Raw genomic sequence first — 12468 nt, 5'->3', positions numbered from 1 at the left:
GGGAGGCCTGCCTAGATGGGTGGGGTAAAACAAACAAACAAACAAACAAACAAACAAACAAACAAACAAACAAACAATAATTTCTATACTCTGCTTTTCATGGCGATGGGGGGGGGCTTGCAAAGTGCTTAGCACCCAGCACATCCGTCTGACCTGCACATATCTGCGTGGGGGCAAGCCATTGAGGCGACTGCAGGTCAGCCTATTCCTCTTATACTCTGGGAGGTTGCAGGGAATGATTTAACCCCTTTCATTCCCTTCTCCTTCATCTGTGCCTCTTTCCGGTGTTGAGAGAGCTGATGCCCATGGTGTGGGAAAGGAACTGGAAACCAAAACTGCTCTACTATTGGTCATATTGCACTACTGGGAATCCACGTGTGCATTTCATCATGGCCAAGATGTCTTAATGGAACCAACAGAAACTTAACAATGAATGAAGAGAAGTGTGAGCAGACAGAAGGAATAAGTTTGTGCTGGGAATGAGAGGCCTGAACACGCAGGAGGCATCATTTTGTGGCACAGTTTGTTGTTTCCTTGGGGGTGGGGGTGGGAAACACCGACTTTATAAACCACTTTATAAAACATTCAGGTTGACACAGTTGGATGTCAGGGGGATATGCAAATGCGGTTTCGCTGCTAACACTGCTGAACCAGGCAAATAAAACTGTCAAAGTCACTTACAATTAAGGTATCAAAAGAGCACCTAAATCGAATCCAAAGTGATGTAACAGCTTGGCTGCTTGCCCCAATTTATTACTAGAAGTGTACTTTTGAGCCAATTTCCATTTGTGAACATTACTAATGGTGCACCAGAGGTTTATTGATAAATGACAGTTGAGATATATAAAAAAAGGACGAATCTATCAACAGGATTCAAGGAGGCTGCAGCTCTTAAACATTCAAAACAATCTGAATATTTCTTTAGCTAAAACAGGAGAGCCTTGGGGTTTGTTGCTGGATTTTTATTTTTATTTTTTTTAGTCAATACTAAGGGAATAAGCTTAAATATTTCCTTATACAGAAAGTACAGTTAGTAGCGTAATATATGGCTGAGGTTTAAAGGCCATCCTTTTCTTTCTTAATAGACTTTAGAGCACATAAAATGTAATTAATTGGTTATGGAGAAAAGTCATTTTACTGCCTGGCTTAAGAAGCGTTAAACCAAAACCTACCAAAAGCTAATTAAATCAAAAGGAAGAAGAATAAGGAAACTACAAAATGAAGTTGAGACAGCTGTATAAATCTTTTGATTGTACAAGATTAAAAGTAGTAATCTAGAGATTTTTGTCAGCTGTTGACCAATTTATCCATCAGGAACATGTACTATAACTGAATAATTTTTTTCCCATTCATCTACCCTGCCCCATAAGTCATTTCCAGGGCACAATTCTAATGCTATCACTACCACTCAAAGACCTAGTGCAATAGCAATTAATGAATGACTATACAGTGGTGCCTCGATTTATGAATTTAATCCGTTCCGAAGGCACCTTTGTAGGTCGAAAAATTCGTAAGTCGAAAAGCGCCATTGGAAATGTGATTTCCCATAGAAATGCATTGGAAATGGAAAAATTCGTAAGTCGAAGCAACCCCATCTAAAAATTCGTGAGTCGAAAAAACCCTATCTAAAACCGCCACGGTATCCGTTCAGATGTCAAGAAATTCGTAAGCGTTCGACCATTTGCCCCATTCATAAGTCGAAAATTTGGTTGTTGAGTCGTTCGTAAGTCGAGGTACCACTGTATATACTTTTAAGGATTCAGTGGCTAGAATGCTAAAATTCTCAAATTAAATGCTCCTGCTCTACTCAGAAGCTGTTTTGCAGCTATTCTGAAGCTTTTCTCCATCATGTCACATTTTCCCATTTTTATTCCCCTCTGTCAAATGTGCTACACTGTGTTAGGCTGCAAAAAAAAGGACCAATGAGAAACTTACTGTTGCGTGTTCTGACTCAGAGACCTCCCCCCTAAATGAAGACACATTTGACTCAAATTTTAGTTTGGTTTTTGGCAGAATTTAGGCCACAACTTTATTGATTACAGAAAGTGAGTGGTTGTACAGGGCGAGAACGATTTGCCCTGTGCGTGTTGGCTCTACGCTGCCATGCACACCTGGGAAGGCCCAAAGCCCCCTCACTGTGACCCCAGTACAGACCCAGGACTGTGTCTGAGTCATGATCAGAGGTTTGAGGAGACATATCAGTAGATGAGGAGGAATCACTCTCTCTGTGCCTCTTGGCCCTGTGTTTGGAGCGATGACTCCTCGGCTGCTTGCCACCAGATGAAGGGACTCTAGGCACCGGGAGATCCTCCTCGGAAGACTGGACATTGAGCGCCACCCGTGAATGAGCCGACCGAACCTGCACAGAACTAAAAACATGTGAGGAGCTTGGCTGCGGAAAAATTCCTCCCCCCATATGTTGTGCTACTTGAGACCCCGCGACCCCAGGCCCTGGGGGTGCTGACTGCGAACGAGGCAGCCTGGACCGAAAGGCCCGCTGTACCATAGCACCCGTACTCCTAGGACAACCCCAAGGACTAGCTTGCACTGGGATCCTAGAAGGCTGAAATTGGGAAAGCAGGACCCCAGAAGGGTCATAAACCTTGCTCCCCTCGCTCACATCCAAAGGACCATGAGCCTCAAAAACAGTGGATGACGTGGAGGGGCCAGGCTGAGAATCAGGCTACCCCCCCCTCAAGTTCTGTACTGAACCTTGTCATGGCAGCAGGGTCTGATCCAATATTAGCCATAATTGCACCCAAGCGATCCAGCATATGCTGGGGCTGGTACTGAATACAGTGATTGAGATGGACCTCTAATCACCCTCTTAATAGGCATCTCGGTCCTCCGTGACTGGGTGGGGGGGTATTAAATCAATGTTCCCACAATACTAATGGCACTCCCCCCAATTAAGAAGGCACTCCCGCCAAAACAAGATGGCGCTCCCGCCAAAACTAGGTGGGGCTGAACCTCTCCCAATGCAGAAGGGAACTCAAAATGGCGGCCTGGCCAAGGAGGGGGGGCGGTTCCCTCCCTTAGGAAATTCCCAACCAGCCTTTACGCAAAACGGGCAAAAAAGAAATAGCTGTTTTAATGGAGAGGGAACTCTCAGTACGGCAACAATGCAATCGGCTGGATGGAGCAGCCCCAAACAGCGAAAATCGCAAATCGCCCCAATGCTTCGTTAAGGCTACAAGGCCCCGAAGCTGCAACCGCAGCTGAAATTGAAGAATAGAATTCGCTGCAAAAAAAGTGCCCCGTGAGCAAATAATTAAACGGGTAGTGGCAGGCTCCGAAAACCTGGAGCGCTCAGGGGCTGAAAGCCCTGTGGGGCAAAAGCCACTCTAGGGAGAAGGGAAGGGAAAGGGGTCAAATTAAAAGGGGGAAAGAAAATTTTTTGGAACAAATTAATGGAAAAGAAGGGGATAAAGGGAAGAAATCACCAGGACGATCCGTCAAAGGTAAGTCTCTCGGCTGCACAGAGGACACGCTGTTAGCTTGTTCCGAATGCACTGGCCGAAAGAGGAAGCTCTGGGTCATGTGCATGAGTATATATAGGTCCTTTGATCCGTTTGGACTGCGCCCCATTGGCCAGATTGAACCCAACATCGAGGGAACTGCAAATCGGGTGTTGTGGCTGACCAATCTTACGCACCCACAACACAGGTGGTCAGTCTCCAGGTCTCCCTCTTTGAGGGAGGACACGATGAATTGGTTGCCCTGTTCCTCCTGCCAAACTTGAGAGCAAGCTGGCATCAGCCCACTGTTTCTTTAACTTTTTGAACTTGGGCCCTCCTTTTATACTTACTCTGTGCTCTCCTTTTATAATTATGATATGCTCTGTTCCTCCCAAGGTGCCTTCTATATGTTCAGTATGCACCTTCTTCCTGACAGACCCTCTTTGGTGCTAAGATCAGCAAAGGGTTCTCTTGGTTGTTCCACTGCCCTAAGAAGTGGCGTAGCAGCCAGGAAGACGACATTCTCTGTGGAACTCCCTCCCCACAGAACTGCACCGAGCGCCTTCATTATACTGTTTTGGGGTTTTTCTGAAAACACTTTATTCTGACTTTTGCCACCTATTTAGGGCACAGCCTATTTCTGTGATTACTTGTCATTTTAAACTGGGACTTTGGGCTGAAGGGAAGGTAAGAAATCACCCTCAGCAACAGCAGCAGCACCACAGAGAGATTGTTGTGCGTGCAAGTGCATTGAGGACCCATGTATTATGAGAGAAGGGGTTCTTTGAGCAACAAGACCCTTCCTAGTTACTTTCACTCTTGCCCACCCACACACCAAGTGCACCTTGAGAGGAAGCAGTAGGTCACGTTTATCTGGGACTGGTCTGATACCAGGTGAGCTCAACCCATTCCCTTGGAAAGCCATGACACGACGGTGAGGTGTTTAATAACTTCTCCTGGTCCCAAGGACCCCAAATCCCAGGTTAAGAACCTAAGAGAGAGGAAAATACTGTTCAACCATGATATGTAGTCCTTTAGGAGACCTCTCTGTAAGATACGTGCATTTTGGTGTGTGTCGGTTGGCATCTGGAAAGAAACTCTTCCCTCAGGTGTGCAACTAAATCCCAAACCTTGAGTTTCGACGAAACTGACGGTTTTATGATGTAGTCAGTTTTGGTTGGCATGAAAAATGCACTTCTCACCTCTTTCCAAATCCCCAAAGGGTCTATTTGGAAAGGGAGGGGAAGTTAGGGATACAACCTGGTGTAGGTGAATTAAAGAAACTTGTATGTGAGTCTTTAATTTCTGAAATGGGCCTCAAGCTTACCTAATGTAATGCACAGGGCACCTTACCTCAGATGTACACTTGGTGTGAGCTGTCACCTGTTCAATAGTGAGGAAAAATGACCATGTGCATGCTTGTGTAGTGCTCTCTGTTCATTTTTGTTACTTCACATATGACTTTATTTGAAGCATTATTTGAAACTTGGAAAATGCGACTCAGCTGTTAATAGGGCTGAGTATTACCAGCTGATCACTGCAGATGGTGACAATAGTCACGAAATTAAAATACACCTGCTTCTTGGGAGAAAAGCAATGACAAACCTAGACAGCATCTTAAAAAGCAGAGACATCACCTTGCCGACAAAGGTCCGTATAGTTAAAGCTATGGTTTTCCCAGTAGTGATGTATGGAAGTGAGAGCTGGACCATAAAGAAGGCTGATCGCCGAAGAATTGATGCTTTTGAATTTTGGTGCTGGAGGAGACTCTTGAGAGTCCCATGGACTGCAAGAAGATCAAACCTATCCATTCTGAAGGAAATCAGTCCTGAGTGCTCACTGGAAGGACAGATCCTGAAGCTGAGACTCCAATACTTTGGCCACCTCATGAGAAGAGAAGACTCCCTGGAAAAGACCCTGATGTTGGGAAAGATGGAGGGCACAAGGAGAAGGGGACGTCAGAGGACGAGATGGTTGAACAGTGTTCTCGAAGCTACAAACATGAGTTTGACCAAACTGCAGGAGGCAGTGGAAGACAGGAGTGCCTGGCGTGCTCTGGTCCATGGGGTCACGAAGAGTCGGACACGACTAAATGACTAAACAACAACAACAACATTACCAGCTTTAGAAGTTTGTATTCCAAGGCAAGTAAATACAAATAGCATGAATCCCTGCTTGCCAGAATGTGGGGCATTTTGTGAGTAACAAGGGAATGCAAGACTTACTAAGAGCCAGATTGTAAGGAGAGATGAAGACCCCCATCTAAGCACTCCATAGAGAGGAGATATCTAATCTACACTGTCCTTCCATTGGTTTCATTCCAGGCCTAGATTAAATTACAAGACATGTCTCAAGTTTACCTGGAAATAATAGCAATTGACTTGGGAACGTTTCCTCCAATGAATGGCTGTTTATTGGGATTATTTGGTGGTGAGGGATTAGAGATGTACAAATCTGTTGATTTCATTTTCCACTCTTGAGTTCAGTCTTCCACAGTTCCACATCACTTTGTGAATTAAAAAACAAAACAAAACATGAAAATTCATCAACATTTCAGTGAGACTTTCCCCTAACATGTATTACACAATCTTGTATGCAATTTTGCCACACACACACACACACACACACACACACACCCCATCCCCTAATAAAATGCATCTTTGTATGCTATTGTCACCAATATATGCATTTTTATGTTTACTTAACTCCAGTGCTATTTTCCTAGAAAAAGAGGTGCCAGAACTTACCACGAGTGCCTCCCTTTTTCTCTTATAATGGCAACTGTACCCATCTGAGAGGTGCCAGAACTAAGTTCCTGTGAGTTCCAACTGAAAAAAGCCCTGCTTAATCCTAGTATATGCATTTTTAACACATTGCTTGGCTTACTTGGCTGGAGAGCCGCACTGCAAAATTTTGTGAATTGCGAATTTTTATGGGTGTTGTGTGTTTCAGTTTGCACATTGTTTCTGAAAATGCAAATTTGGTAGGTCAAATATGTCCCCCATCTCTACTCCTGACCCAGATATTCTTATTAGTATTGTTGCATACCTTCAAGAGATGAGTTCTGCCATAGAAAGGACCTATGGTTCTAGCATTCGGTCTGTGTTCTGGGGATGAACCCTCCAGTTCTTCTGGGTGTTGTGCCCAGAAGCAAGCCAGCTAGGGAAGAGAATGACTTGGAGAAAGAGCCATCAGCGATTCCTGTGATGATACAGACCCCAGATTCCAGTAGGGACTAGGGATCCACCAGGTGCACCTGGCAGTAAGGGTCGTTCTGGGGATCTGAAGGCTCCCCTAAGGAGGTGGTATGCAAAACCTTCATTTTTCAGATGAATATAGGTCAGTGCCCAGTGTTCTATTCTTGGATAAAGTAGTTGAGTAGGTGGTGGCTGAGCAGCTCCATGCACTTCTGGATGAAATAGATACCAGTCGATAAATAAATAAATGAGTGGTGTTCAATTAAATTTTATTCAGAGGAGACTGATTTAAATTAATGGATGTCACTTAGTCCTGCTCATTCATTTCAGTGGGCCTACTCTGAGGAAACTTAGTTGAATGCCACCCATTTTCTAGATCTATTTTCAGGGAGGCATCAAACTGGCCTGCTTTGGTTACTCCAGTGGTAACCAAAAGAGGTACTGAGAATGGTTTCCATGGTACATGACCCATGCCTGGAGAGATATGTGGGGAATTTGATGTCAGTTTTCTTGGAGGCTTTTCAATACTGTTCTTCTGGGGAAATTCATGGGCACTGTGTTCTAGTGGTTCTGCTATTTTTCAAGGTGGTTCCTGAAGATGGCTTTTATTTGGGAATTTACTCATCCGTTGCCTCAAGAGACCATCTGCTGTGGAGTGGTAGGAATGCCTACTCTGGGTGGGGCCAAACTCCTTTAAAATAAACAGGGAAACAGCTTTGTAATATATCCTAGTCTCCAATGGTTGACTGGTTGGGTTTGATTAGGAGCATGTCTTACGAATTTTGGATTAATTGTCAGCTCCCCCACTTACTTCAGAAGAGCAACACCGAATACTGTGGTGTATGTACATCACTTCTTAACGGCAATACTTTATATGTGGGGCTGCCCTTAAAACTGTACAGTAATTGCAAATACAGTGGTACCTCTACTTACAAATAACTCTACTTACGAATTTTTCTACTTACAAATGGAGCTCCGTCCGCCATCTTGGATGCGGTTTAGATAGGATTTTTTCTACTTACGAATTTTTAGATAGGGTTGCTTCGACTTACGAATTTTTTCTCCCAATGCATTCCTATGGGATTCGACTTACAATTTTTTTGACTTGCAAATGTGTGTTCGGAACGCATTAAATTCATAAGTAGAGGTACCACTGTAGTTACTTGTCTCAAGTGTAATTTATCTCAACTTTCAAAAGTTGGCTGTCTGAGATAAAGGTGTTTTTATTATTGTGGAACCTCGAGTTGTGGACGTAATCCATCCCGGAGGCACGTCCGCAACTTGAAGCGTTCGCATCCAGAAGTGACGCGCCTGTGCCTGCGCCTGGCACGATTTAGTGCTTCTGCACATGCATGAAGCGCGATTTAACGCTTCTGCACATGCACAAGAGGCGAAACCTGGAAGTAACCATTCCAGTACTTCCGGGTTGCCACGGGCCACAACTTGAAAAGATGTAACTTGAAGTGGATGCAACATGAGGTATGACTGTATTATAAGACCTCAGGACTAATCAGTAACACAGAAAGATGACAGGGATAGAACTGAAGAAATGCTAAAAGGGCAAAAAAATGCTGCAAGAAATGTACTTGCTAAAACTGATGTGAATAAAAGTGGCAATGTTTTAACTTTCAAGTGATTCTTAGAGCACTGGAAGGCCTTACCATCTTCAGCTATAATGACCCCGAATATTCCTATTGAACTAAGTGGGGAAGCTGACCAATAATTCAAAATTCATAAGACATGCTCTTGGTCACAGCCCAACCACGTAATCCATTGGATGCTAGGATATATTAAAATCTGTGTTCCTTTCTCTAAACAGCAGTTTCAAGAAAGGCATTGGTATAAAAAGATGGATAGGCAAGCAGATGGAGAGTGTAGATGTGGAGAATTTTTTTTTAAAAAAAATAGCATGCACACATGATGTAACTAAAGAGGTTTTGAAACTTGAAAAGTCAGTCTTATTCTCTGTCCCTTCATCGTTGATCCAAAGAAAGGCACCTGAAGATGGCAACTGAGAAGTACCCTCCAGGGGTTAAATAAACAGTGCGGCCCTTATGTTGAGATGTGGATTAGATACTTGAACTGCCTGTGACTTTCAGGGGGAAATAAAGTAAACTCCATTGTATGTTGTTGTGGAAGCTGTCCAGCTTCCGATAGGGCAGTGCTGTGAGATATCAGGCAGCTGCAGATTTCAGCCTCACACGGTTACAATTGAAAGAAAGGTTTCTTTGTTTGACTTTGATAATTAAAATCAAGATTAATGTGTTCCCAGCCTGATCAGTGACAGCCACATTTGGAACATAAATATAAATGTAAATGTCTTACCAGTTTATCCAGATCATAAAATGGAAATGGAAGGATTTATTGGAGCTGCAAAAACCAGGGTACATGTATCTCAATACCATTATAGTCATTGTTACTTAAAAATTGGATAGTTCTTAATATAATAGGTTTTTATGAAATCAATGCTAATGCAAAGTGGCTGCATATATGGAGCGTTATGATTATAATTAATTGAATTTATAATGTTAGGCATGCTTAGCAAAGATTTATTGCAATTTAGCAGTGAACAATAAAGATACACGGTTATTTTGGAGAGAAACTTTCTCCCCATTCACTAACGATTTTCAAACATTTTCTTACACTCTGGCTGCAAGGCTACAATCCTTGTTGAATAGGCCCTGGAGTCATTTTAGGATTAGACTGGGAGAGACCCCCTGTCTGAACCCCTAGAGTCAATGCAGACTAGGAGTTCCCCTACTGTGGTCCATGCACCATCAGAGGTCCATGAACCTCATTCAGATGGTTCCATGCAAGTCTGTAAAAATATACAATAAAAAACCATACAGCATCTAGCACAACATATTAAAATTGCTACCACAGGCAGAAAAATAACCAAGTGTTCTGCTAGGAGCCTCAGCAATTTTTCTAGTGGACCATGGGAACCACTGGTGTAGATAATAATGAGCTGAGTCAGTGTGAAGATCAGCCATGGCAAACCTGAAGAAAAAGTGCATTAAAACCCCCCACAAGTTATCATTAAAACCAAAGACTTTTATGTTTTAAGGTGAAATAAGCTAATTGAGACAATGGGAATTATTGGTCAAATATGACTAGGCTTCTACTTGCTGTTGAATAATGCTTTGTGGCTTTGAACTGTTTAATTAAAATGAGCAGGAGAGCTGACACGGCAAAATTCTTTGTGTGTCTGTGTGTGCAGAGGCAAGACAATGATGGGGTTTAGAAGAGATTTGTTTTGTTTAGTTATGGCTCCATTAGATCGAAAGGGGTAGCTTTATCTTCTCCATCTCCTGTGAATAAGATATATGAAAGGATGGAGATTTCTTCTTCAATAGGAAGGTGAACAACAAGCTAAAACGTTTGCTGTGTTTTAAAAACTATTGAGAGATACAGCGGTCGATAATAGCTTGCAAAATGTAATGTGGGGGTGAGTGAAGCGGAAGACAGGCAATCCATGGGGGAGGGGGAAAGTTCAACTAACTTTCACAAGACCTGACAAAATGTCTCACAAGACTGAATAAAAATAAATGCAGAAAACCTATTGGCCTGGAAAACACACCATTAATGTTGTCACTTTCCCATAGGAGAATGAAAAGGCTAATCTCTTTGGATTTATTTAGCCCTTTCATTAGGTCATGTTAGAAGAGATTGTGTTCATTTTGAGTATGGCTAATTCACAGTTACATTCGTTAAGATGAAAGCAAAAACTGGAAAGACAATAGATGGTCATATTTCGGATGATAGGCCAGCTTCTCCATTTTGGAGCAGAGTCCAAAGTTGTCACTAAGGGGATTTGCATCTGGTAGTAACCATGATGGAAGCCAGTGTCTGATGTTGGTATAGCCTTTTCACCAGGTAGGATGAAGACTCACCTTACAGAATATAGATCAGCAGCTCCACTTTGAGAAAGATTCTCCATGATTTGCCAATGTGGGGTTCACCTCTGGTACTAGCACATTGGAAATCAACTTCTGAACTTTTTCAGCAGATATATCTTCTTTCATTTTTCTGTGAATATTTTATACAAGTTGTACTTTGGAGCCACTGAAACCCTGAGGACTTTCATCCAAGAAAACAATTTAAAGTTTTGTGTACATCCAGGATATTACCTGCAATGGGAGGGGTTCATTCAGAGAGTGGGAGAGAATCCAATGGTTAGAGAACTACTGCCTTTGATCAGGGAGACTTGGGTATACACCCAGTATGGCCTTGAATAAGTCACTATCTTTCAGTGCAAATGCATCTGTAAAATGGAAGCAAAACTAACTATCCCAAAAATTCTTTAGTGGGGAGCTGACAATTAGATATGTAAGCTTTGGGAGATGCCCGGAATGAGTAGTTGATTGGCCCAATTATCCTAATACTTGGTAATTTTTCCTATTTTGGCCACATTTATATATTTTCACATTGCATTAAAGTGATACCTTATTTTCCTGTAATATTTAGATGTATTTTGCTTTCGCTTTTCTACTCAAATTAGTTTTTGAGTCAAGCTGTGCAGGTGATATCCTTTCTTGTGTTGTATAGTAGCAGCTCTATTCATTCAGACAGTGCTTTTTTGGGGGGGGGGACACAGGGGTACACATACCCCTAAACGTTTTGTGAATCTTTGTACTTTTGTCCATTTACTGTATTTATTTTCCCCGATTTGAACTATAAAATGGTGATTTTCTTAAGTCAAAATGAGAGTACTCCTAAACATTTTTTAGGGGGGAAAAAGCACTGCATTCAGAACAAAAACTATGGTTGAGACAATGCTGCTGGAGTAAAATTGATTAGAAAGCCTGGTGGTCAACCACTCTGGGCTCTTATGAGAAGATGGGCAGGAGACAGATAATATCACCATCATCACAATAATTTCAGATGCCAGTTGCAACCTTACACATGTTGGACATGCCCCAAAGTAAGTGGTATTGGTGATAGATCGCAAGTATAATGAGTTAGTCACATTGGCAGACATCAGGTGTAAAATAAATTAACATAATGAAGTTAATGGAAGGAGAATTTCCAGGCTCCCCACCCCCTACTGCCCTGCCATAGTCGCCCACTGTGCACCCTGAAAAATCTCATGTGTGGAATGAGGTCTGGGGATCTACTGGGGGACAGAAAAAACTGCAATTCCCCATGTCTACCAGCAGTCCCCCCCACCTCATTTCATTTTTGCCCTTCTGAGCCTCTGGAGAAGCTTTTTGGTAGCTGTAGGGGAGAGGAGGAAGAATGGAGATTTTCCCTCTGTGAACTTTCTTAAGGCTGCAGTCTTATATCCACTTACTTGCGAGTAAGCTTCACTGAACTTATGTCCAAGTAATCATATATAGGATTGCAAAGTTTAGTTGACTTCCCTTAGGAGCCAAACCATTGCTATGTTTTATTAGCAAATACAGAAATTAGAGGAGGTCAAGACAGAGAAGTTGTGGCATATATGTTTGTTGCTGCCAAGTGCTGGAAGCAGAAACAATTTGCCAACAACTAAGGAGAAATTGAATAAACGATGGGATTAGACTGCTGTGTCAGAAACAACAAATGACCCATGGTGCTGCTAAACAGAGCCAACCAAAGATAGATGCATTTTGTTTCAAAGCTGGTCTTTTTCCGACTGTTGCATTTTGTAAATGAGAATTGGACATGGATGGTATGATTAAAAATGCCTTTCACACATTCTGCAGTGAATAGCTGTAAAAAAAGGAATTGATCACTTTTACAATGAAATACATTCACTATCTTTTGAATAAAAAGAAACACAAAAGTTCCCCAAATTGTTCTCTTTTGGTTACCGGTAAGTGGGCCAGTGT

General features: G+C 42.4%; 1 long non-coding RNA gene across 3 annotated transcripts in view; it reads right to left on the bottom strand.

The window, feature by feature from the left end:
* Positions 1 to 1992: 1992 nt before the first annotated feature.
* Positions 1993 to 12468, bottom strand: part of LOC118081821 (uncharacterized) — a 37169-nt gene continuing 26693 nt past the window's right edge. For 2 of the 3 annotated variants that reach the window (XR_004692130.3, XR_015949087.1), the window contains exons 2-3: positions 5819 to 5964; positions 1993 to 2369 (exon numbers count right to left, since the gene is read on the bottom strand). This is a non-coding gene — a long non-coding RNA (uncharacterized LOC118081821). Of the gene's footprint in view, positions 2370 to 4302; positions 4450 to 5818; positions 5965 to 12468 lie in introns of all 3 variants that reach the window. The other variant, XR_015949088.1, reaches the window with a different exon arrangement.

This window comes from Zootoca vivipara, chromosome 3 (assembly GCF_965207765.1).
Source record: "Zootoca vivipara chromosome 3, rZooViv2.hap1.1, whole genome shotgun sequence".
Lineage (NCBI taxonomy): Eukaryota > Metazoa > Chordata > Lepidosauria > Squamata > Lacertidae > Zootoca > Zootoca vivipara.
This window is presented reverse-complemented; position numbering and strand designations above follow the sequence as displayed.